Consider the following 24,470-nt stretch of genomic DNA (forward strand, 5'->3'; position numbering starts at 1 on the left):
CCCTATCCATTCATGCATCCTCTTTCACTCACCCATCATCCAAAATCCAATCGTAGAACATCCTGTAGAAATTTCTGAACATCTTGTAGAAATTCTGAAACATCCTGTAGAACCCCTACAGACTTCCTGTAGAAGCTCACAAATGAGGTTTCTTGATATCCAAACTTTGTGAAACTCTCTGGAAGGGTGTTAGGGACCCCTTAGACCCTCTCTGAACCTTCCCAACCTTTCCCAAGCATTTCTCCTCTTGATCTACCCCTGCACAGTAAAAAGCCAATTAAAAGCACACGCATGATAATTCAAAAACTTATTCAAAAATACAAAAAGATGTGTTCTTCAGATAGAGATAGCATAGGCATGTGCATTTTTCCTTTGTAGAAGTAATGGCATCTTTTTCAATAGTTTGCATCATTTCCTTTGCAACAGTAGGGTTAGTTGGTAGAATTAGGGTTTGCTAGGGTTTGCGTTACTTCTTGGCTTTCAGTCTCTTTCCGCAAATAAATTAGCTTCCTTTGAGTTAGCTTTCATCCATCAGTTAAAAAGCTTCTTCTAAAAACTCATAGAAGTTGGCTTAAGCCCCTAGCGGACTTGTGCCAGCTGACCAAGTGACAGTTGCGGCAAGAGCTAGTACTTGTGCATACAGCACCGTCGCTTCCAAGTTTGTTACGAACTACCGGGTTGATAAAATTAAAGAAGGGAGTTCCAGGAGTTGTAGCATTATTGCTACAATACTGGAGCCCACCATCTTTTTGGCGCCGTTGCCGGGGAAGCGTCAGAGTATTGGTGATTGCTGCTATTCTTCTATTTTCTACTACAACCTTCTGCTAAGTAGTTTATTTCATTTCCATTCTGCAATTTCATTTCCGCAAAAGTAGCGTAGACATTTCCTGCTTTCGTAGATTAGCATTTCAATTCCGCAATTTCATTTCCTGTTTTCATAGATTAGCATTTCAATTCCGCAATTTCATTTCTGCAAGTGTAGATTAGCATTTCAATTCCGCAAGCGTAGCCTAGCATTTCATTCCTGCAATTTCATTTGAGCAAAATAGATTAGTCCTTTCATGCTTTCATTCCAATTCCGCATTTCCATTTCAGCAAGATAGTTAGTTGCAGTTCAATCTATTTTAGTTTTGCAGGTACCAGAGAAAAAAAAAACAAAAGCAATCAAAAGTCTTTCCATTTCATGCCTCGTAGAAATCGAGATAAAACAGGCAAATTCTTACCCAACACCCCCACCACTTCACTGAGTCACCCTTCTCTCTTCTTTGGTAACAGTGATCCAGAAGAACCTATAGGCGAGCCTCCTGAGATATACGAAGATCCTATAACAGAAGAATAGTTAGAGAACACTCCATCTGAAGCCATGGCTGACAATAGAAGAGAAGATGAGAGAATAGAAGGTGCCTTTCCCATCCGAGAGACCAATGGAGACATGAAAATGAAAAACATAAGCCCCTCCGCTTTACCTCACTTCCATGGACTGACTACTGAAGACCCTGATACCTTCCTGTTTGAGTTTGCTGTCCTTTGTCGAACCTATGACTATACCGAAGATGAGCAAAAACCGAAACTCTTCCCCTCTACCCTTAAGGATGCAGCATTACGCTGGTTCATGGGCTTACCTGGGAATAGTATCACCACTTGGGCTCAGATGCAGCAAGCTTTCAATACCAAATACCGGGACTACTATAGGTCCAAGGAAGCCAAGGGACAAATCTTTCGGATGACCATGGGAAATGATGAGTCTTTAGAAGATTACGAGGAAAGGTTTCAACTTAGCTATAAACGGGCCAGGTGCACACTTGACCCTGAATCTCTCAAGTTGGTCTTGCTCCGAGGAGTCCCTGAAGACCTTCTAGATACCCTTCACATGCTAGCTGGAGGAGATATTTACCAACTACCTTATGAGGATATAAAGACTGTGTTTAGAAACCACTCTAGAGCAGCCCGGAAAAGAGGTAGAGGGAACTCCCTCTCAGCTAGTATTCCTTTGTCCAAACATGAGTTTGCAAATCAGTTAGAGGACCTCAAGTGTGAGGTGAGATAGACCATTGCCATGCAACTTGATACATTCCAAATCCAGCAGAAGAAAGAGGAAGCTGAGAGGGCTTTGGCTATCTTCTGCCCTAGGTGTACAAGGAAGCACCCTAAGAACGAGTGCCCATTACATTCGGTAGAGGTATGTTTCGTTTGTGAGGAGGACCACCCCACAAACCAATGCCCAACCTTACCTGGGCTTAAAGCCATGTACCAAGGAACGGAGGCACCCACTGAACCTCTATATTTCCTCAACCAAAGGAGGCCACATGGACCTAGACCTTACCAGCAGGGGTTGCAAGGGACATCCCAAGCTTATTATAGCCCCAACCAATCTGCTCCTATGCCTTCCTGGGGTCCCCCTGCTCATCCTTCCTGGTCTGTACCTCCCCCATGGTCTTACCCACCTCAGTACCATACTCAGCCCACTACTCATTCGTTTCACTCACATGCCCAGCCACAGCCTCAGTGGAATGCACCTCAACCGGGGTGGAGGCCCCAGTACAATACTCCTCCCGCCATTTTGCCTCCACCACCAGCTCAACCACAACCATTACCTCCTGCTCCTCCAAGACAACCCCAAATGCCTGCTCAACCAAACCCGAATCCCAACAACCGACAGGCCCAGCAGGTATATACTGGGGAAACAACATGCCCTACCTATGCTGTGGAGATCCAGGAGATCAACCTGCGATCTGGAAAGACTCTTCCGGATCGCCAACCTCCTCCCCCAGAGGATGAGGAAGATAAACAGGAAAGTGAACCAAAAGCCATTCCACCCTTTCCTGAGAGACTAACAGCAACCACACAACCCAACCCAGAGGAGGATGAGCTTCTGGGAGAACTCAAACAGTTGTGTGTGAAAATACCACTTCTCCAAGCCATCAAAGATGTACCGATATACAACAAACTGGTTAAGGAAAAGTGTTTCAGACACCCAGGCAGGCGAAAAAGAGATGCCTCAACCATCAACGTCATAGGACAACTGTCTGATCTTATGTTGGGGCAAGTAATCTGCCCAAAGTATTTGGATTCTGGGAGTCCTGTAGTTGATGTCCACATCAATGGCACCATCATACCCCACACTTTGATTGATCTAGGGGCTGCCATTAATGTGATGACCAGAGATACCATGCTCAAACTCAACCTTCAGGGTTCCTTAAGAAAGACCTTGACAGTCCTGCAGCTAGCAGATCGCTCCACCGTGACTCCCGAAGGGATTGTGGAGGATGTCTTGGTCTCTGTTGACTCTTGGGAGTACCCTGCAGACTTCTTGGTTCTTCAACCAAAGGCAAAGCTTACTGGATACCCCCTTATTTTGGGAAGGCCTTGGTTAGCCACTGCGGATGCTTACATAAGCTGTCGTGCAGGAAACATGACCATCAAAAATGGTCCTATGTCCAAGCAGCTAGTCCTATATCCTCCTGCCCAACCTCTATTAGAGCATGACTTACCACTTTGGTTGGAAGAAGGAGAAGAGGATGAGGTGTACTCTGCACCCTTGTGCACCTTAGAAACCACCAGGGGAGGTCCTCAAACTGAGGATGATTTGATTGAGACCTTGATTCAGAATCCACCTCCCAGTGCATTGTCCTTAGAGAAATTGGTGGAGGATACCCAAGCCAGCACCTTAGTGGACCTTTGTGTGACCAATCCAATCACTCCCAGAGTAAAAAATGTGGAGTTTGGCCCCGAGAGAACGTTAAAGATCAGCTCCTCCCTATCTCCTTCCCAGGAAAAGGAGCTGTGTAGTCTGTTGGCCAGTCATCTAGATGCTTTTTCTTGGAGCTATAAGGAGATGAAAGGAGTCCATCCTTCGGTCTGTACCCATCACATCTACATCAAAGAAGATTGTAAACCGGTCAGGCAACCCCAAAGGAGAATGAATCCAGCCCTTAAGGACATCGTCAAGGAAGAATTGCAAAAACTGTTGGATGCAAGATTCATTTACCCCATCTCGGATAGCGAGTGGGTGTCCCCTCTGGTGTTGGTTCCCAAGAAAAACGGGAAGTGGAGAATCTGTGTGGACTACCGAGAACTGAACAAAGCCACCAAGAAAGACCACTTTCCTCTACCCTTCATAGATCAAGTGTTGGATGGACTGGCGGGAAAGAAGTTTTTCTCTTTCCTAGATGGGTTTAGCGGGTATAATCAGATCCAAATCAGCCCGGAAGACCAAGATAAGACCACCTTCACTTGTCCTTGGGGTACCTTTGCTTACCGAGTTCTTCCCTTTGGGCTATGCAATGCTCCTGCCACCTTCCAGAGAGCCGTCTTGAGCATCTTTTCCGAGCTGGTCCATGACTCGGTGGAAATCTATATGGATGACTTCACTCCTTATGGGTCCAACTTCCAGGAAGCATTGTCCAATCTGGGAAAAGTCCTAACCAAGTGCATTGAGATGAACCTGTCCCTTAGTCCTGAAAAATGTGAGTTCTTGATGACTGAAGGGACCGTGCTAGGACATACCATTTCTCGCCAAGGGTTACAGGTGGATCCTAACAAAATTGCTCTCATCAAAAAGGTTCCACCTCCTCAGAAGGTAAGAGATGTTCGAAGTTTCTTAGGTTTAGCAGGGTATTATAGGAGATTCATTAAAGACTTCAGTGAGCTAGCCTCGCCATTGTTTGGCCTCTTAGCAAAAGATGTTGAGTTTAAATGGACTGACGATTGTCAGAAGGCTCTGAATGAATTAAAGGATAAGTTGGTGTCTGCCCCAATCTTGAGAGGTCCAAATTGGGCCCTACCTTTCCACATCCACACTGATGCCTCGAACAAAGCCATAGGGGCAACCTTAGGACAAGTTGAACAAAAACTTCCATACGCCATATACTTTGTCAGCAAAAACTTATCCAAGGCAGAACTGAATTACACTGTAACTGAGAAAGAATTCTTGGCCGTGGTCCATGCACTGAACAAGTTCTGACATTACATCACTGGCTATCAAACATTTGTACATACTGATCATGCTGCAATTAGATATTTAATGAATAAACCGGATATGAATGCTCGTATTATTAGATGGCTACTTTTGTTGCAGCAGTTTGATTTGACTATCGTTGACAAACCAGGTAAAGAAAATGTTGTTGCTGACTTCTTGTCTAGATTGGATTTACCTGCAGGTGAGGATGGAACAGTGGATGACCAGATGCCAGATGAACATCTGTTTGCTATCTCAGTACTCTCTCCATGGTTTGTTGATATAGCAAATTACCTTGTCTCAGCACAGTTCCCTCCGCACCTATCCTCAAAAGAGAAGAGCAGAATTGTAAAGAAGAGTGCCTCATTCACTTGGATCGGGGGCAACCTGTTCAAGCTTGGCCCCGATCAGATCTTAAGGCATTGTGTAAGGGAGGAGGAAGTCTTTGACATCCTCCTAACCTATCATGATGGGCCTTGTGGAGGACATTTTGCAGCCAAAAGAACTGCCTTCAAAATTCTACAGGCAGGCTACTATTGGCCCACGCTGCATCAAGATGTCAGAAGATATATCAGCCAATGTGGCCGATGCCAAAGGATGGGGAAACCGACTCCAAGGGACGAAATGCCTCTCCAACCTCAAGCGACTCTTGAGCCATTTGAGAAGTGGGGTATGGATTTTGTGGGTCTAATCAATCCTCCTTCAAGGCAAAGGTCTTACATCATTGTGTGCACAGACTACCTGAAAAAGTGGGCAAAAACCAAGGCAATCAAAGCAGCGACAGAAGAAAAGGTGGCTGAGTTTTTAAGAGAAAACATCTTCTACAAATTTGGCTACCCAAGAGAGCTAGTCACCGATCAAGGAAGCCAGTTCACCTCCAACTTAATCGAAGACCTACTCGCTCATCACAAAATCAAGGATAGGACTTCCACCCCCTATCATCCTCAAGCAAATGGGCAGGTGGAAGTCACCAATAGAGCATTAGAAGGGATCTTGACTAAGGTGGTGAGCAGCAGTAGAAAAGATTGGGCAGATCACCTGGTTGAGGCCACTTGGGCTTACAACACCACTTGGAAGACCACAACCGGCTTCACACCTTATGAGCTGGTCTATGGGAAGAGAGCTTTGCTGTCAATTGAGTTCGAGTACAACACCTTGAGGATGGCAGCTCAGCTGGACCTAGATCTCAGCCATGCCCAACAAGAAAGGTTATTGCAGCTGAATGGGCTGGATGAACACCGAATGCAGGCCCTTCTCCACTCAGAGGTGGTTCAACTTCAGAGGAAGGTATGGCATGACCAGCACCTCAATGACAAGCAATTCCAGCCGGGAGATTGGGCACTGTTGTACGATTCCAGACATAAGGATTTTAAGGGGAAGCTGAGAACAAGATGGCTGGGACCATATGCAGTGGAGAAGTGTAATGACAATGGGTCTGTTCTTGTTCGGACCATTGATGAGGAAGCCATCCCCATGCTCGTCAATGGGCATCGACTAAAGATCTACAGGAAACCTCTTTCGAGGCAAGAATTCATCAAAACTGTGGAAAAATCAGTGCTGGTCATAGAGAAGGGTTCTGCCTCTGTTTTGGGCATACCCTGAACATCAAAAAAAAAAAAAAAAAAAAAAAAAAAAGGAAAAAAGAAGAAAAAATAAAGATCCTTGGGTGAAAACCTTTCTGAGGCTCCCAAGGCAGATGGTAGGGGTGAAAACCTCATTGAGGCACCCCTGCTATCTTTCTGAAAATTTTTGAATAAAAAAAAAAGACCCTTGGGTGAAAACCTCTCTAAGGCGCTCAAGGCAGATGGTAGGGGTGAAAACCTCACTGAGGCGCCCCTGCTGTCTTTCAAAAAAAAAAAAAAAAGAAAAAGAAGAAAGAAAAAACAAACAAAGAAAAAGAAAACAGAAAAGAAGGAAGCAGAAACAGGAAAACAGGCTCAAGATTTGACAATTCATGCAGGTTGCAGGTATTCCATGCAGAAAAGGAGGTCTCTCAACTCAAGGACAAGGGTCCCTACTATGCTACCAGGTGACCTCACCAACACTCCCTCCAGAAACACTCATCTCTTCCAAGGTCTGGGCACGATTTGATCACAGTTTAGCCTTCTACAGGAAGCTACAGGACTTTCTACAGGAAGTTCTGTATTTCTACAGGAAACTTCTTGTAGAATCTGTGGACGGCCCAGGACTGACTATGTGGAATAATTTGAAGCCCGAAGTCCAATAAGGAGGCATGCAACCAATGTTTTTCTCCATCACCCACTACTGTCGCCTCCTTCTACCACCCCTGCTGCCATACAATGGAAATACCTGCACAGTCAAATCAGAACGTTGGATTCTCAGAAGAAACAATTCTCAAATGGAATAAAGTATGCAGAGGTCCAATGCGCTACTTATCAAAGCAATCCGAGGACACTGCAATCGTGACCGTGATTCCACCGTTTCGGCATGCACCCTAGGAGGAGAAACGGCTACAGGATATCCTACAAGAATCCTGTAGCAGTTGATCCGGCTAGAGCATACACCATGAAGGCACCTGCAACTCATAAAGCTGGCGCATGCACCATCCGCAGCCAGGCAACCGGTCTCGTAACCAGCAGCAGTCGGCAAGAAGGAACTCCCGTGCCTGTGCATGAAGCAGCAGCAAGCGGATCCGTCACCCTCGTCCTAAAGCATGAAAATAACGTCGCGGCCGCACAGGTAAGTGCCTCACCCTTTTTCGTCAAATTACATGAACAATGCTCTAAAATGTGTGCGAGTATGGAAATGAATGGGTTGAGCCAGTCGGGTAGCCATTCAACTGGCCACCACGACCAGTCTGATGGTCTCGTCCGATTCGGAAAGCGTTGGTTGTGTCAAACAAGACAGGAAATGGACACGTGGGAAGCGTCCAGTCGGGGAGAAGCGGCGATCTAACAGAAATGGCGGCGGTAGATATGCAGGGAATGATTCGGCGGTCAGGCAGACTTACAGTGGAATGATAACAGGTGACGTCGTCCAACGGTCCGGCAGGGACAGCTCACCCCCGCGCCACGAGTTCCGCAGGGATTCAAATCCACCGGCTAGATCGCGTATGGCACTCCACTCATTTATCCTCAACCGCTTTGCAGTCGAGTAAGCATCCGAAATTTCCTGAAGACTGTTACTCCGAGTCCTCGGCCTGTTCAAATGTCCGGTGGTTGCATAGAAGGCCCAGAACCACTGACGTGCTCTCCAGAACCCATGCACGACTTCTACAAGAAGCTGTGCTACAGGAAGCTCACCGCTACGGAGGAAATTAATCTATTCACGTCAAAGGTGGCAAGTTGGAACGAGGTAAGCCTGAACCTAGTCCTCCCATGCAATTGGTTCGAAGGGTGGCGAAGTCGACGTCCTAAAAAAGTAGAATTACAGTCTGCGCATGAATTTGCAAGCGTCGTCTTACTTCTGCATGAGAATTGTCGTCGTAGTGTATATGCGGGGTTTTCTACAGGATTTGGTTCATAATTGAGCCACTGTCAAGGCTCACCTGTAGATAGTCGTGAATTCACAAACTGTGTGCATGACAGAGGCGTAATTCTGCGCTCTGTCTAAGGAAATCCCAAAGGTCCATCTTTTTATACGCGCCAGCCAGCTCCGGCTAACACAGCAAGCTTTCACCATGCCGGGTGGGTTCATTAGGAAAGAACCGACAGACTCAAAGAAGCTACGGGAAAACCCTGAGGTGGTAGACCTGTTTTCTCGTGCACGGTGGATGTCGTTCTGCGACAAGCTTCAAGGTTACGATGACGAGGTGGCAGAAGAATTCATGCGAGCTTTGAAGCCAAAATAAAAAATGCTGGCCGTTGTCAATTTCAGAGGTTTGAACCTCAGACTCACCCCACAGTTCATCAGCAGAGTCACTGATCTCCCGATGGGGGTACCGTGGGATAAGGAGGAGAGAAAACTGGGCCAGAAGGCTAAGAAGGAGTTCTTTCTGCCGGAGGAGCAATTCTCAGAGGACAAGAACGGAGTTCGAAGAGCCAGCCTACAGCCGCTCTGGAGTGAGGTCAGCCTCCAAATTATGAAGTATATCACGTGCGAGGGGCGATTCAACATCGTGTATGGATACCATTTCCGGCTGCTCACAGAACTTAGGCACCAAATGGACCTATCCTCAAAAAACAAGTTGAGTATTCCTTACTTCCTCCTGCAGTCCATGACTGAATGTGCAACCAAGTTACGAGAGGGAATGCCAGACCAGGTAGCCCATCATGGGCTCATTAAGCTCCTCGTGGAGGATGCACTCCACACATACACCGTCCCTCTCTCATGGGAAGCCTTTCGAAACTTGACTAAGGATGATGACATCAAAATTTTGGCTGAGGAGCTCACCTCCTCCAGCAGCGAGGAGAAGGAACCAATTCAAGCAGAGAAGAAAGGAAAAGGCCAAGAAACCATGGCCAAAGCACCAAAGAAAGAACACAAGGGGAAACAAGAGAAACACCAGGCTGCCAAAACAGAGGATGACAAACCCACATTAACACCCAGGGAGAAAAGGTTACAGAGCAGGGTGGGAAGGACTGAACAAGTCCACGTCAGTGAAGGCACCTCTAAGGCAGCCTCAGCAAAGTCAAAAGACAAAGCACCCTCAGCCAAGCAGGCTAAAACGGTGCCACCTGTTTCTACAGGAAAATCAAAAACGGCTTCTACAGGAAGCCAGAAATCAGCCGCTACAAGGCTTTCTACAGGAAGTCCTGAGAAAGGAACACAGAAGGGGAAGACGGCCGAAATCCTTGCTAGGGAGGCAGCAACTGTGCTGGCCACCCTAAGTACCCCTCCCAAGCCAAAGGAAAAACGAAAGAGGGAGACCCCTCTGTATTTCAAAGCAAGGAGAAGTGTAAGAATCAAAACAGGCAGGCCCCAACCTCCATCCAGCGACCCAATTACCATAGAAGACACCCCTACCTCGCCAAGGGAGAGGTCCCCCTCAAAAATATCAGTCACTTATGAGCGGGGGAGCCCGAAGACAACTGCTTGGAAGGAGAGAATGGAAAGGTTGGCTTCAAAAACCCCGCTACAGGATGCTGAGGCCGTTCTACAGGAAACATTGGCCAGGCTCAAGGAGACCGAAAGAATGGAGGGAGAGGCAACCACATCACCACCAAGGGAAGACGGAGGAGAGCCACGGAGGGAAGAAGAGGTAGAGCACATTCCAGAACCTAGTCCCCAGCCAAGCTTGAGCTCGTATTATAACTTTTTGGAGGCTGGAAAAATTATTCCACAAAAATTCACAGTGCCGCTTTTCTTTGCGTTGGAGGAAGAAAGAGTGAGAACCCACACGTGGATGAGGATAGCTAAATCTAAAGGAGTAGCAGATATAGGCCCCTTGGAGGAACAACTCAAGGAGGCAAGAAGAGAATTAGCTATGGCAAAACACGTGGGAAACTGCCAGCGGGTATTCCTACAGGAAGAGAATGAGAAACTCAAACTGCAGCTACAGGAACAGAGGAAAGAAAGGGGCACAGCATCAGAGGACACTACAGCAGAACCTCAAGGCAAAGAAGGACTGCAAGTTGGTCTTGGGGAACTAAACCAGCATCTACAGGAAAGGGAATTGCAAGCACAAATCGAGATACAAGCTCTCAAACAGCAGTTGCAACAAAAAGAGGCACAACTGGCCTGCATGGCCAGTTGGGCCATGGATGCTCTACAATGTAGACAACCGGCCAAATCTTATGGCCTATACCTACGGGACCAGTGGCTGCAATTCCAAATTAATGCATTAGCACAGAGGGGTATCTCCCAAATCCAAGACCCCCAGCAGTTCACAGAGTTATGCAATAGCAGTTCATCAGAGGACAAGGCCAAGCTATCGAAGTTCTATCTCCATAATTTGGCCCTTCCTAATGTGACTTCATGAGATCCCAACACAGTCGTGGGAGATATGCAGTTGATGGCATTTTCCTCATGGTTGAACCATGAAGAAAAGAGAGCAGCAGAGGTCAAAGAGGTCATGAACCGAGAGTTACATGAGCCACTGCTGATTAGAGCAGAGCCAGGGGACCCCACTGCATTGATATCAGCCCACCAACACTTAGCAACCGACTCTCAAGCTTTATTGAAATACATGGATCAGCAGGCTCAGGCTATAGCACATTTCGAGGATATGGAGCGACTATTAGGGGACAATTGTGTTCATGCTTGCACCCGCCGGTGGAACACATTGTCCCACAACCTCAAAATCAGGGAATATCACACTCCAACTCGAATGAGGGAAGCTCTAGTACGGGTGCCCCTCTACAAGAAGTCCATACAGAACCTCCAAGCCAGCTGGATTGGCCTCAAGCTAAGCCCACCTTTGCTTTTAGGATTGATGGAAGGCAGCACAGAGAAAGAAGAGCATAAGCACTGGGAAGAGGTGGAAAGGAAGGCTGGGTTCCATGTCAGTGAGGAGGATACTACTTCAGAAGCCTGGGATGTGAGAGTGGCGGTGAAAGCAATGAAGGACGAGGAGCTGGATTAGTTGCTCAGGGATGAGCAATCATTTTAGCTGGGGGGTGATGATGAGCCCCGAATTTGGTAACATTTTGGGCTCATTTGGCCTAACTACCCTTTCTCAATCCTTCATTTTTCATAACTTATGCATCATTTTTTAGTATGTTTATGTCATTTGTATGAATAAGGGTAGTCACTATTCCTAGGTGGCTAACATGTGCTCATTTCAGGATTTTTTGACACATGTTGGAGCAAAACCGAGCAGACAAGGGCTAGGAGATAGCCAAGCTGGGGTTGAGGATTCGTAGGGGGGTTGTCCACGGAATTAAATAGCCTTCCTCGGGATCTTCACCCCCAACTCCGAGCTCCAAAAGCCACCAAAACCGGATCTAGAAGGCAGCCAAACAGATTTTGTGGAAGCAGCTGTTCACTCCCAGTTTGGTCAGCCAAGTCCCATAGATTTAGGAGGCCAGCTTGGGCCTCGTGATGTATAAATGATAAGGCTTCAGCCTTCGAGGGGGACTTTTGGAAAAACTTTTGCACATTCTGCACTACGAGCTGCCAGCTCTGTTTTGTTCTTTTGTAGCCATTATTGGCATAACTCTTGACTTATGATTATTATTTTTTAATGGGAAGCAGTCAGATTTGATCTCAGCTCTGAGTTTCTAGAGGAGCCATAGCTCTCGGGGTTGGGCCCAACCTGAGAGCCTAGGGCCTCCTTCTTTGTATTGATATCTTTCCTTTCAGCATTATGATTTTCCTTGTATGCATTTGAAACGCAGTTTGTTGAGTTGGATTTCGTTGTGTGGTTAAGTAGGTCATTGTTGAAAAATAGAGTTGCTTCAGATGTCTAGAATAGAGTAATGAGATAAGAATTGATAAAATCTCCAGAAAAGGGTTGCCTGCACTCTCATTTTCACCTCTTCCTAGGGGCTGGAATTGCAGACAGTGCTGCCCAACAAAAACACTAGTTTGCTCACTCGTGCAATCTCTGGTGAAATGTTTTCGTTTGTAGGAGTTAGTCATGCGTTCAGATCTTTTGGAATGTTTCTTTACTTAAGTGCTGTACATGGTTCTCTTTAGGAATAAAGTTGTTGTTCATTGGTTTCATTAACCGTTAGGATAGATCAGTTAATGTTTTGATTGTGTGCAGGACGTGGTTGATTTGGTTAAGTATACACTGTGCGGTGCATCTCCATCACTCTCTCGTCCATCTAAGCTTCGTCCAGGCCAATTGCTCCACCTCCAAGTTAGGTCCCTCGTCTCACAACTACTCTTTTGCCCACGTCACCCTACCTTCTTGGCCTTCCATTGCCTCTGCCCTCTTTAAGACAAGCTAGCTTTCCACACCCTCTCATCACTTCATCTCTCTGTCACTAAGTCATTGCAGACCCCTATCCTACCTCCCTATCCATTCATGCATCCTCTTTCACTCACCCATAATCCAAAATCCAATCGTAGAACATCCTGTAGAAATTTCTGAACATCCTGTAGAAATTTCTGAACATCCTGTAGAAATTCTGAAACATCCTGTAGAACCCCTGTAGACTTCCTGTAGAAGCTCACAAATGAGGTTTCTTGATATCCAAACTTTGTGAAACTCTCTGGAAGGGTGTTAGGGACCCCTTAGACCCTCTCTGAACCTTCCCAACCTTTCCCAAGCATTTCTCCTCTTGATCTACCCCTGCACAATAAAAAGCCAGTTAAAAGCACACACATGATAATTCAAAAACTTATTCAAAAATACAAAAAGATGTGTTCTTCAGATAGAGATAGCATAGGCATGTGCATTTTGCCTTTGTAGAAGTAATGGCATCTTTTTCAATAGTTTGCATCCTTTCCTTTGCACCAGTAGGGTTAGTTGGTAGAATTAGGGTTTGCTAGGGTTTGCGTTACTTCTTGGCTTTCAGTCTCTTTCCGCAAGTAGATTAGCTTCCTTTGAGTTAGCTTTCATCCATCAGTTAAAAAGCTTCTTCTAAAAACTCATAGAAGTTGGCTTAAGCCCCTAGCGGACTTGTGCCAGCTGACCAAGTGACAGCTGCGGCAAGAGCTAGTACTTGTGCATACAACATCGTCGCTTCCAAGTTTGTTACGAACTACCGGGTTGATAAAATTAAAGAAGGGAGTTCCAGGAGTTGTAGCATTATTGCTACAATACTGGAGCCCACCACTCTTCAAAGATATTATATCAACTTTCAATCATCATCAACATTAGTACTATCAAACAATGTGTTCCTCAATCAGCGGTCGGTGCAACGATATCATATCTCTTCAATTTCTTGTCAAAGGGTCTTGTCATTGATTTTTCATCTTCTCTTTTGATCATAAACTTATTGCTAAACTTCAAGTAGTATTGTATCTTATTCAGGATCTAACAACTTCATCTTTCCACCTAAGACAGGTAAACTTCTTACCATTTAAATCTTGCTTTCAGGCTACCATCTAATTGACTTCCTTTTGATGCATACTCTCTTTTTGTCTTCATGCTTTGCTATGCTCTTCCAAATATTCCCTATGTTGGTCAAGCTTAGATAGATCTTGTCTCGACCTGCAACCTTTATTAGAGGCTATGAAAGAAAAAAAGGTAAAGTGCATAAACAAAATGGCAATAGTAATAATTGGAGAAATTAGGTATAGAATATTTATCCTTTTGTGGAGAGTTAGCTCCCTCCTAAACTTGAACCTTTTCATCTTGTCTTTACATAAGCATGATGTTATTCCTGTCATTCTCAAGAACTATATTTTCCTTCTTTTTTTTACAATAGAAACAATTAGTTAGGGTTTTCTAATTCATAATTTTTCTAGGGTTTACAAGCCCTAGATTCTTCGTTATTCAAGAACTACAAAACCCTAAAGATACTATTAAAATGTCTTTTACCCATCTAGTCTTCACATGCATGTTAGCAACCTCTTGTATGTCACGGTCTCTCTAATATATATTTATGCAAACCCTTTTACTATTTATCAAATAATCATTGTCATGACCTACACTTTTGCAATGAACTACTTGGTATGATAACATATGAGCAATTTTTATATGTCCATTTTTCTATGTTAGCCTAGTACTCACGATCTCAAAGACTCAACATTATATCTACTATAGTTGGCATAGGTCATTGTAAAGATTATACGTACCTCTAATACATGTTCATCCTTGTAGTCTTTCAAATATGGTACTATATTGAATCTCCTGGAGACTATTTGAAAAATTGGTCTTCTCATCTAATTTACTTCTACAACCAGGTCTTGATATTGATCTCAGTCCTCGAATGTGAACCACATAGATGTCCTTGGGCTGTTTGCAGTGTCCTTCATCTTTCAAGCTTTAATGTAGGTCGACTTCTTGGTGTATTTCATTCTTCTATTATGTATAGGAGTCTTGATAGCATGGCAACTTTATGTACTAATGCTTAATATATCTTGTAATGGTACTTTTTTTTACATATATAGATGTAAGATTCATATAGTTCTTCCATAGAGCTCTCGGTCTTCAAACTAGGGCACTAGTCATGAATTCTAGAAATATTTGGTCTTTAAGAAAAAATTCTTCTGTACTACAAGATATAAAGCATTCTTCCACGTTTCGTTCAACTTCCAAAATATATTGATCCTTTTAATGAACAAAAATAGATTTCCTTCGCATCAGTTGGGAGATGAATCATCTTGTTCTTCTATACATAATCACATGCTAGTCTTTGGTTCCAAAAATAGTAGCTTGTAACCTCAACGAAGCATAATAAATCAGGGTTTTGTTCTTAATATGATTTTGGCCTCCTTTCTTATAACATAGACTTCTAGTTACTCTTACATGGACTTGAAGTTGTTATTGGTTGCTTTCATAGTGGTGACAAACTTGGACTTGCTTGAGATTCTAGAGAGAATATATATTCGGTCTATGACAGAGGTATATACATAACTTGGATTTTTCATAGAGAGAAATAAATTCGAACTTGTATAGTATGCTCAGACTCTTGTTTTTTTTTCATTGGGCAATAAATTCAGATTTGTTGATTTGTAGTATATAAACTTGGACCTCAAACTTCTGGTCTATTAATTGAGAGAAAAATTTGAGCTTCTTCATACAGATGGGTAAGCAAGTAGTCTTATTCAACTTATTTGGTCTTTTGTTCTTGTATTATAGAGATCAACTTCAAGGATCACAAAGGTATAATTTTGGTTTCCCACAAATATTAGAATTCAGACTTCAACTCAGAAAATATGATTCAGACTCCTTTGTTTTCAAATAAGCCAACTGAAAGTGATCTTCAAACTACGTGCCTCCCTTCACCTTACTTGTGATACCATGTTGAGAAATCATAGTGCATGCACATTAGGGTTGGTTTCTCTTACTTGATAATTATTTGTGAATTTCATGGTTTCTTTATTAGATTTTAATGTTTTCTTCTTTCATCAAGCAATTACCAAAGGTACAAAAACATGAAGATCACACGAGATAAGAACACAAGAAATTAAGCTCCAATACAGGGCAAAAATCCCACAAAGGGGAAAACCCAAAAAATATATCTTCTTATAAAATCAGATCAAAGTGAGATATCCAAGTCCCAATACCAAGACAAAGACTACCACATTGACCCAAGTCAACCCTCCTTCAAGCCATCTTCAACAAATCATAGTCAACAAAAGTCAATGTTGTTCAAATCTCTGAATCCTAGTCACTTCCTAAAATTTCGGCCTTTTCTTGAAATTTCAGGCCCTGCAATTTTGACCTTATACCAGCTCTGAAATACCAAAGAAAATCTCACACATGTGGACATATTGGTGCAAAAAACAAACCTTTCTCTTTCTTTTGACTTTGCTCTCTCTCTCTCTTTACTTAGTTATTTTTCTTCTTCTTGCGTGCAAATAAATCAAATTAGTTGCCAAAAAGTGGAGCATAGTTACCAATATATAGTTGTTCAACCATATGAAGAGACACATCTCATGGGCGGGTCAACTTGTCCATCTGGAGGGCCAACTTGGTCTTGTGGTGACAAAAATAGTCTCTTTTAACTCAAAATAAAAAATTCTTTTCTTACAAGTAGTCCACATGGGACTTTGACTCATGACAAATTTTCTTATTGACTCATTTAACCCTAAAAGCATGAAGAACACACTTTAACTAATAATAATAATAATAATAATAATAATTTATTTGTCTTCTTTTGCTTTTACATAAAAATATAACGAGACAAGTACAATGATAATTATGAAGACTAAACCTAGTTACATTTCCAAGAGGAAGTTTTATTACAATTTGTCATAATTCATTTTTTCACAATGACTTTTGGAAACATGGAGATCAATTTTTAAATTTCGATCCTCTGAAGAACCTCTACACCCATCATGATTAGCTAAAGTAATAACCCAGTGACTAAACTACCTAGGAATTATTATTTTCAATTTAGAACATAGGCTATTGTTCAAATTCAATGAAATCTACCTAGGTTAGTCCTTAGTCAAAGGAGAATGTCGTGAAGACCCTAAAGTATGTCTATTCAAATAAGGTCACCGTACTATATTATAATTTTTCTTCCTTCAACTAGAGTTGGGAAGAGAATTTGCATCATAATGAAAATTCATTGTTCCAATTGAGAATGAAATGCTTGATCAATAGGGAGAGATAACAAACCCTTGCAAAGTCTAGTGGGATGAAGGGGAAGTTATTGTCACCAAATTGTGTTTCTTTGACATAGGAACATTGTCTTACTCCTCACATTGTCTTACTCCTCCTATCTCCAAATTGACCCATATTCTCGCCATATGGATAGTTTGCATGACCAGGTGTTCAAGGCTCTCTACATACAAAAGAAAAAAAGTCATCTTTCATGAAACCAACCCATACAACTTGAGACGAAAAGACACTTAAAATAGTGTACACACCCACACATGCGTGAGATTAATTTAAGCTCCATCTACAACACACCACCTCAAGGTAGCCGTATTTTAAAGAATTTCCTCTATATGATGTGCACTACTTGCGATAGTTTTTATATATTGGTATGCATGGCATCTATGCTTATATTCTCCCTTGATAAGCCATGTGTCTTTGATCGAAGTTGATGGAAGCATTGTTTGGGAAGGAGGATATTTGTGAGTGGGAATGCAATCAAATTCTTCCAAATGTTCCAGACATGACACAACAATAAATGAGAAGGAAAATTGAAACTATAAAAATGTTATAATGACATCCAATGAATCTCACTTTGTTTCATTTCTTAATTAATTCATTAAGAACTACTAACACCAAACCTATCATCAAAATTTCACATAACCTTTATAAATATCAACAATATATTTTAAATCTAACTATTAAATTAATTTTAACTTATTTGTCTAGCCCAACTCTCTTATGCTCTCCCTCCCCCCTTTTAGGGATATGCATTATGAGAGGAAAAAGGGTCTTGGTTCTTATTTCTTTAAAATCTAACTTATTTTAAGAGATTTAGTGACAAGATGATAAAGGATTGGTGGATTTTGATTTAAATTTTAGTATTAAGATGATAGTGGATTGATGGATTATATGTTCACTTAGATGAAGTGGATTATGTAGCTTAGATGACATGGATTGTGCTTTTGTTGTTTAGATAACGTGGATTGTGCTTTTATTATTTAGATATAACTTTGATCACATCATCCTCCATTTAAAGAGGAATATTTTTCACATACTACAATCCCATCCCTCTGCCGAAAACAAAATCGACAATCTTTGATAGATCAAGTTCCAGAGAGATAATCAGTAGTACTTATCAAATGCCAAAGGTGGCATTGGTATTGAAAGGTATTGCAATGAACAAGGGATCTCAATTCTTCTGATTAATTTCATTTTTGAATTCCCAATGGCATTGGCATTCCATCATCTCTCATCCTCTCCTCTTAGTGTTATTGTGTTGTAATCTATTTAATCTCGTTTGATTTGTATATTTGGAGCTTCATGTTATGTCTGTATGATTCTAGTCTAGTGTAGTTTATGTTGTTCAGTTTGCATTTGTCTACCTTTATGTATCATTTGTTTGGTGTGCATGTGTGCTCTGAGAGGTGGAGGTAGGATTTCTTGTAGATACTTTGTTTGGTATGCATGTGTGCTCTGAGAGGCTGTGTGCATGTGTGCACTTCAATTTTCAAATTAGTAGAGGAGCGCAAGGACTCAAATGCATTTAAGTGAGGTACATGCTCTATGTGTCAAGTTTTGACTTTAAGGACATGTGTACATTGTTCCTGGAGATCTAGATTCTTATGCACATTGTACGGTTTAGGCCCCTAAGAATGATAAATCTAACATTATTCCTTCTTTAGTGACTCTTAGTATGAACATTACTCATATCCATTCATGCCATTTTGTATACCCCCTAAAGTAGCAATAAAGTAAGCCCATAAATATAGACACACCTGAGCCTCTATTGCAAATTGTCTCTATCTTGTCATAGATGAGGGCGTCCCTTTGAAGTCTAATTGTTTTTCCCTTTCCTGATAGTTTAGAGTATGATATTCGTGGTCACAAAAAAATATTTCTCTTAACCTTGCTTTTGATTCGAGTGACGTGGGGCAATACAATGTGGTACATTCTAAAACCATGAGGATAGATCCATCAATATTTTATCATTTATTTCCCTAACTTATTCTTGTTTAACTATATTTATGTCACTAAGATATTGGACTTAGACTCAGGGCATGCTGCCACTCCTATTGTTTATCTAAATTATCCTTGTTTTAGGCCTTCCATGCTAATATCCTCTATCTATGGCCTATGCGTAATTCATATATTCTATGGGATTTGCATGCTAATGAATATCTAAGCGTCTATGATTCATAAAGATCCACACATGAATAAATATCCTTTTGGTTCTTATTGAGAACAAGGTATTATTTATTTGAGAGAAGGACAAATACCCTGCAGACTTTCTTTTTTGTTTAATTTGATTTTTTTTTCTTTTTTCTATGTAAAGCAATGCATGATCTTTCTTTTTCTATTTAATTTGACTTCTCTTTTTTTTTTGGTATGTAAAACAATGTTATTTAGGGTGCACCTAACTTAAATTATGTTGTTTATTTACTGTAGCACCTACTTGCTTGAAGTTGTTTTAGTAAGCAATAACTTCTGATGATGGTTTGGTAAGCATGACTATGACTAGTGTTGTTTGTTCACTATACTTTGATGAAAGCAATAACTAGAGATTTAGTAATGGGAGAGCTATTTAATCAACAAGATATAGAGGAAGAATCAGAAGTCAACGTAGCCTCTTGAACGAACCTCATCAACCACCTAATACTCTTTCAATAGAGTATGTTCCTAGTTTAGTCTAAACACAACAAACTAGGTTTTCAAGACCTTGCCTTGACTTTTTAAAGCCCTGGTTTTCCCTAGGGTTTAGTAAAGATAAATGAGCATCGATGACCCATAGCAGGGGCATAATAGTCGTTGGCACGAGCAGAAGTTGTTTCTTCCCTACTTTTACCCTGCTTATGATACCTATACCTAGTGGCTGACTAATTACAATTTATTTATGGGGTAACAAATGACCTATAAAATACAATACAATTTGAAATACAAATAAAAAATAAAAAACATAAAATACTCCAACCATTGCTTTTTCCCATGCTATTGTTAACCCGTGGTTTTTTTCCCATGGTGTTATTCTCTAATGTGGTCTATTTAAAGACGAATAATTAAACAAGCCTAGATCCATCTTAATTCTTGACCTACCAAGCACCAAGAGGGATCAAATCTCTTTTCACTCTAAAATAGATTTGCACCTCAAGAGAGAGATTTGATCTCTCTAGGCTTGGTAGGTTGCGAGTTAAGATGAATCTAACCTAGTTAATTGACTACATACCAAAACAACTATAATTCTTATGTCCATTATATGTACTAATTATCGTACAATTGCACATAAGGTGACTTTGAGCCATTACAAATGTTAATTATCGTACAATTGCACATAAGGTGACTTTCAGCGATTACAAATGTTAACCCATAGGCACCTTTTGAATGTTTTTCAATCAAACAAAAACACGATGAATTCAAAATATTAATCTTCACTTGAAAAATTTATTAGAATATTAATGATTACTTAAAAAGGATTAAAAGATGAAATTAATTTTAAATTTTGTCGAGCTTTTTAATTCTGTTTTATAAAACATTTGGAAGAGAGGTTGCTTGTGTTGTGCGTTAAAAGTTAATCTTTGCGTAAAAGATTGTATTAAAATATTAATGATGACTTAAAAGATCAGATTAAAAGATGGGATTAAATTGAAGTTCTAAAATTGCTTTTGTCGAGCTTTTTAGTTCATTAAAATATTAATGATGACTTAAAAGATCAGATTAAAAGATGGGATTAAATTGAAGTTCTAAAATTGCATTTTGTCGAGCTTTTTAGTTCTGTTTTATCTTGATCTGGCACATTTGGAACAGGTGTTGCTTTTGTTGTGCGCTAAAACATGCATCTATCGCTGTTACTCTCAACCTTTGGCTTTTATGCTATTTAAGGAAGGGATTCAGACAGCGGGAGAACCGCTCCACTTGGAGTTTTCCAGAACTCCACCATCTTCGCTAGCTGGGCAGTACCCTTAGCATTCGATATATCTTTGTAAGTAAGTCAAATGCTGCTCTAAAGGGGATGTTACATCCTACAGAGGAGAGGAGGCAGGCGCCAGACATCTCTATAGGGCGAAATCGATCGCCTCATTCAACTCCATCAGCAATTCTGCATTGCGTCTGTGAACGTCTACAGGCTGCTCATCACCACCGTCATGTTCCTCGAAGACCTGTAAGCGAATTCTCGAATTCAATACTTTAATTACCATCTACGTTCTCTATTTCCTGTTTTTCAGCAGTTTTATAAATCCCATTAGTTTCATCGGTCTCTAGATTTTAATATCGGATTTGATTTTGTGAACAAAAATGATAGGAATTCGTATTACGCGAGGGTAGGAGCCGTGAGCAGCGAAGAAATAGATAGAATTCAATACTATTCAATTCCATAGAGCGGCATCTAGAGAGGACATGGGGAAGATTTTGAAGTATTCAATTCCATCAGTAATTCCGTATTACGTCTGTGAACGTCCCTAGGCTGCTCATCTCTTCCGTCATGTTCCTCGAAGACCTGTAAGCGAATTCTTGAATTCAATACTTTAATTACCATCTACGTTCTCTATTTTCAGCAGTTTTTATAAATCCCGTTATTTTCATTGGTCTTAAGATTTTAATATCGGTTTTGATTTTGTGAACAGAAATTATAGGAATTCGTATTACGCGAGAGTAGGAGGCGCGAGCAACCAAGAAATAAATAGAATGGAGATGGAATTCTTACAGCCCCATCTCTTTGCTTCCCAATACCGCATGTTCGACGGTGTGCGTGTGCCAGACCTCTCTATAGAGCGGCAAGTTTTATAGGAAATTCCACTGCATTGTTGATATTTAGGACCTAAATTCTGAAATATTCTCTTTACTCTAATTTCAAAATCCTTTCAGTGCACTTCCATAACTATATTGCATCTAGAAATAGAGACCCAACTCGTACTTAGAACAGATGACCTAGCGGTTTGTTTTCCAGCCCTGGGATAGTGTTTAGATGACCCTGCGGTTTGTTTTTCAGGTTCGGGATAGTGGTTGGTCTGTGGGAAGTCTTCTGTTGAATTTGTCCAGCAAAGGGAGGCTGTAAGAGATCCAATGTCCATATCACTGCTGCGGTAAAAGATCCAGACAGTGTAGTGCAGATGGTTCAAAGGTAAGTTCAATGATCAACTACCTTGAATTTGTTATGATCCCTTCAATGCATTTGCTTAATAATGTTTTAAGGTTCGAGAATGAATTTTGAATTGTTTCTTCTATTTTAGAAGCTTTGAGTATGTTGATATGAAAAAGACTCCCTGAAGTGAGTTCATGATAGGTAATCAAGTACAGTAGAATTGGGTTGTTGCGAAACTTAGAGGCCAACTCTGTAACTCTTCTTTCCCATATTTTGACATGTTGATGGCAAGCTTTTGCGTTGCATCAACTGTTCCATTTTTTTTAATTTTGTAAGACGTATCTTAAGGACTCCTCTCGAGTTACCTTACACATTGAGTCCCATTAACCTATCCTTGTGGTCATTCATTGGCCATTAATATAATTATCGTATCTTATCGAGTATAGTATGATCATTTCCTGTAGCTATCACTTGTTCTGATGGAAAAATAGGTTGTAAGGTCTATTCCTAAAACTTTGCCTATGAAGATAACCCAATTTGTAATCCTTGCTGGCTTAGATACAAGACTACAAACATGCTGGAAAAATGCCTTGAATTTCGTAAATGCTAGCCGTTATGTGGAACTTCATCATAAAATGTTTGAAACTATCTCATAAATAACATTAAATTTGGCTTTCTCATGTATTTTGGTAATAACATAAACTGATATAAACTTCTCAGCGTTATGCTTAATAGATCTTTCACTTTGCAAGTCCAAGCAACAACAACTCCACCATGACCTGATCATGGAGTTTATAATATTTCTAGTAACATTATCAGGGTTGCAACAACATTTCAATATAAGCGTCCTTCTAATATTATATACTAGGGCTCCTTTGATGCTGAATCTATCTGTGTACATGGCTCCAACGAAAAATATACTACTCTTAGAGTATAGCCTTTCATGCTAAATCTATTTACCACATCCTAGCAACCTTTTGGTCTCAAAATGGTTGAAACTTTTTTTTTCCCACAAAATACATTTTTGCTCTACAAATGCACTCCAAATCCTTTGACAATTGAAAACTCCCACATGCAGTTCAAAACATTAAGTAAAATGGTAAATGGTGAAAAAATTTCAACCCATCTTTCCACTACCCATTGAGTTGGTAATATAGGCACGTGAAGTTTTGATGCAATTTAGTGAATTTGAACACAAGTGTTAACTCAATAAGCCTATCCCATGACTCAAGTTGACTTGCGAAAAAAACTTGTCGAGTTTCTTTTTAACTGAAAGCTAGAACCAATAGAAGGTCCTTAATCTCACTTAGACACATCAATGTTACCTTACACATTGAGTCTCATTGACCTACTCTTGTGGTCATTCATTGGCCATTAATATAATTATTGTATTGTATCTAGTATGGTACGATCATTTCCTGTAGCTATCACTTGTTCTGATGGAAAAATAGGTTGTAAGGTCTATTCCTAGATCTTTGCCTATGAAGATAACCCAATTTGTAATCATTTCTGGCCTAAATACAAGACTACAAACATGATGGAAAAATGCCTTGAATTTCATAAATGCTAGCTGTTATGTGAAACTTCATCATAAAATGTTTGAAACTATCTCACAAATAACATTAAATTTGGCTTGCTCATGTATTTTGGTAATAACATAAACTGATATAAACTTCCCAGCTTTATGCTTGATATATCCTTCACTCTTCCAGTCCAAGCAACAACAACTCTACTATGACCTGATCATGGAGTTTATAATATTTCTAGTAACATTATCACTATGACCTAATCATGGAGTTTATAATATTTCTAGTAACATTATCAGGGCTGCAACAACATTTCAATATAAGTGTCCTTCTAATATTATATACTAGGGCTCCTTTGATGCTGAATCTATCTGTGTATATGGCTCCAATGAAAAATATACTACTCTTAGAGAACGTAGCCTTTGATGCTAAATCTATTTACCACCTCCTAGCAACCTTTTGGTCTCAAAATGGTTGAATTTTTTTTTGCCTGCAAAATACATCTTTGCTCTACAAATGCACTCCAAATCCTTTGACAATTGAAAACCCTCACATGCACTTCAAAACAATAAATTGTAAATGGTGAAAAAACTTCAACGTATCTTTCTACTACCCATTAAGTTGGTAATATAGGCATGTGAAGTTTTGATGCAATTTAGTGAATTTGAACACAAGTGTTAACTCAATAAGCCTATCCCACGATTCAAGTTGACTTGCGAAAAAACTTGTATGAGTTTCTTCTCGCTGAAAGCTAGAATCAATACAGTTCAAAATATTAAGTAAAATGGTAATTGGTGAAAAAACTTCAACCTATCTTGCTACTACCCATTAAGTTGGTAATATAGA

At 40.9% G+C, this 24,470-nt stretch overlaps 1 pseudogene; it reads right to left on the reverse strand.

Annotated features, from left to right (window-relative positions):
• The window catches only part of LOC149149852 (FRIGIDA-like protein 3), a 32,497-nt pseudogene extending 11,283 nt beyond the window's left edge, over positions 1-21,214 (reverse strand).
• Between the last annotated feature and the right edge of the window lie 3,256 nt (positions 21,215-24,470).

This window comes from Pinus tabuliformis, chromosome 9, assembly GCF_031772625.1.
Source record: "Pinus tabuliformis cultivar Carrire ecotype Pingquan chromosome 9, CPIR1, whole genome shotgun sequence".
In the NCBI taxonomy this organism is placed as follows: domain Eukaryota; kingdom Viridiplantae; phylum Streptophyta; class Pinopsida; order Pinales; family Pinaceae; genus Pinus; species Pinus tabuliformis.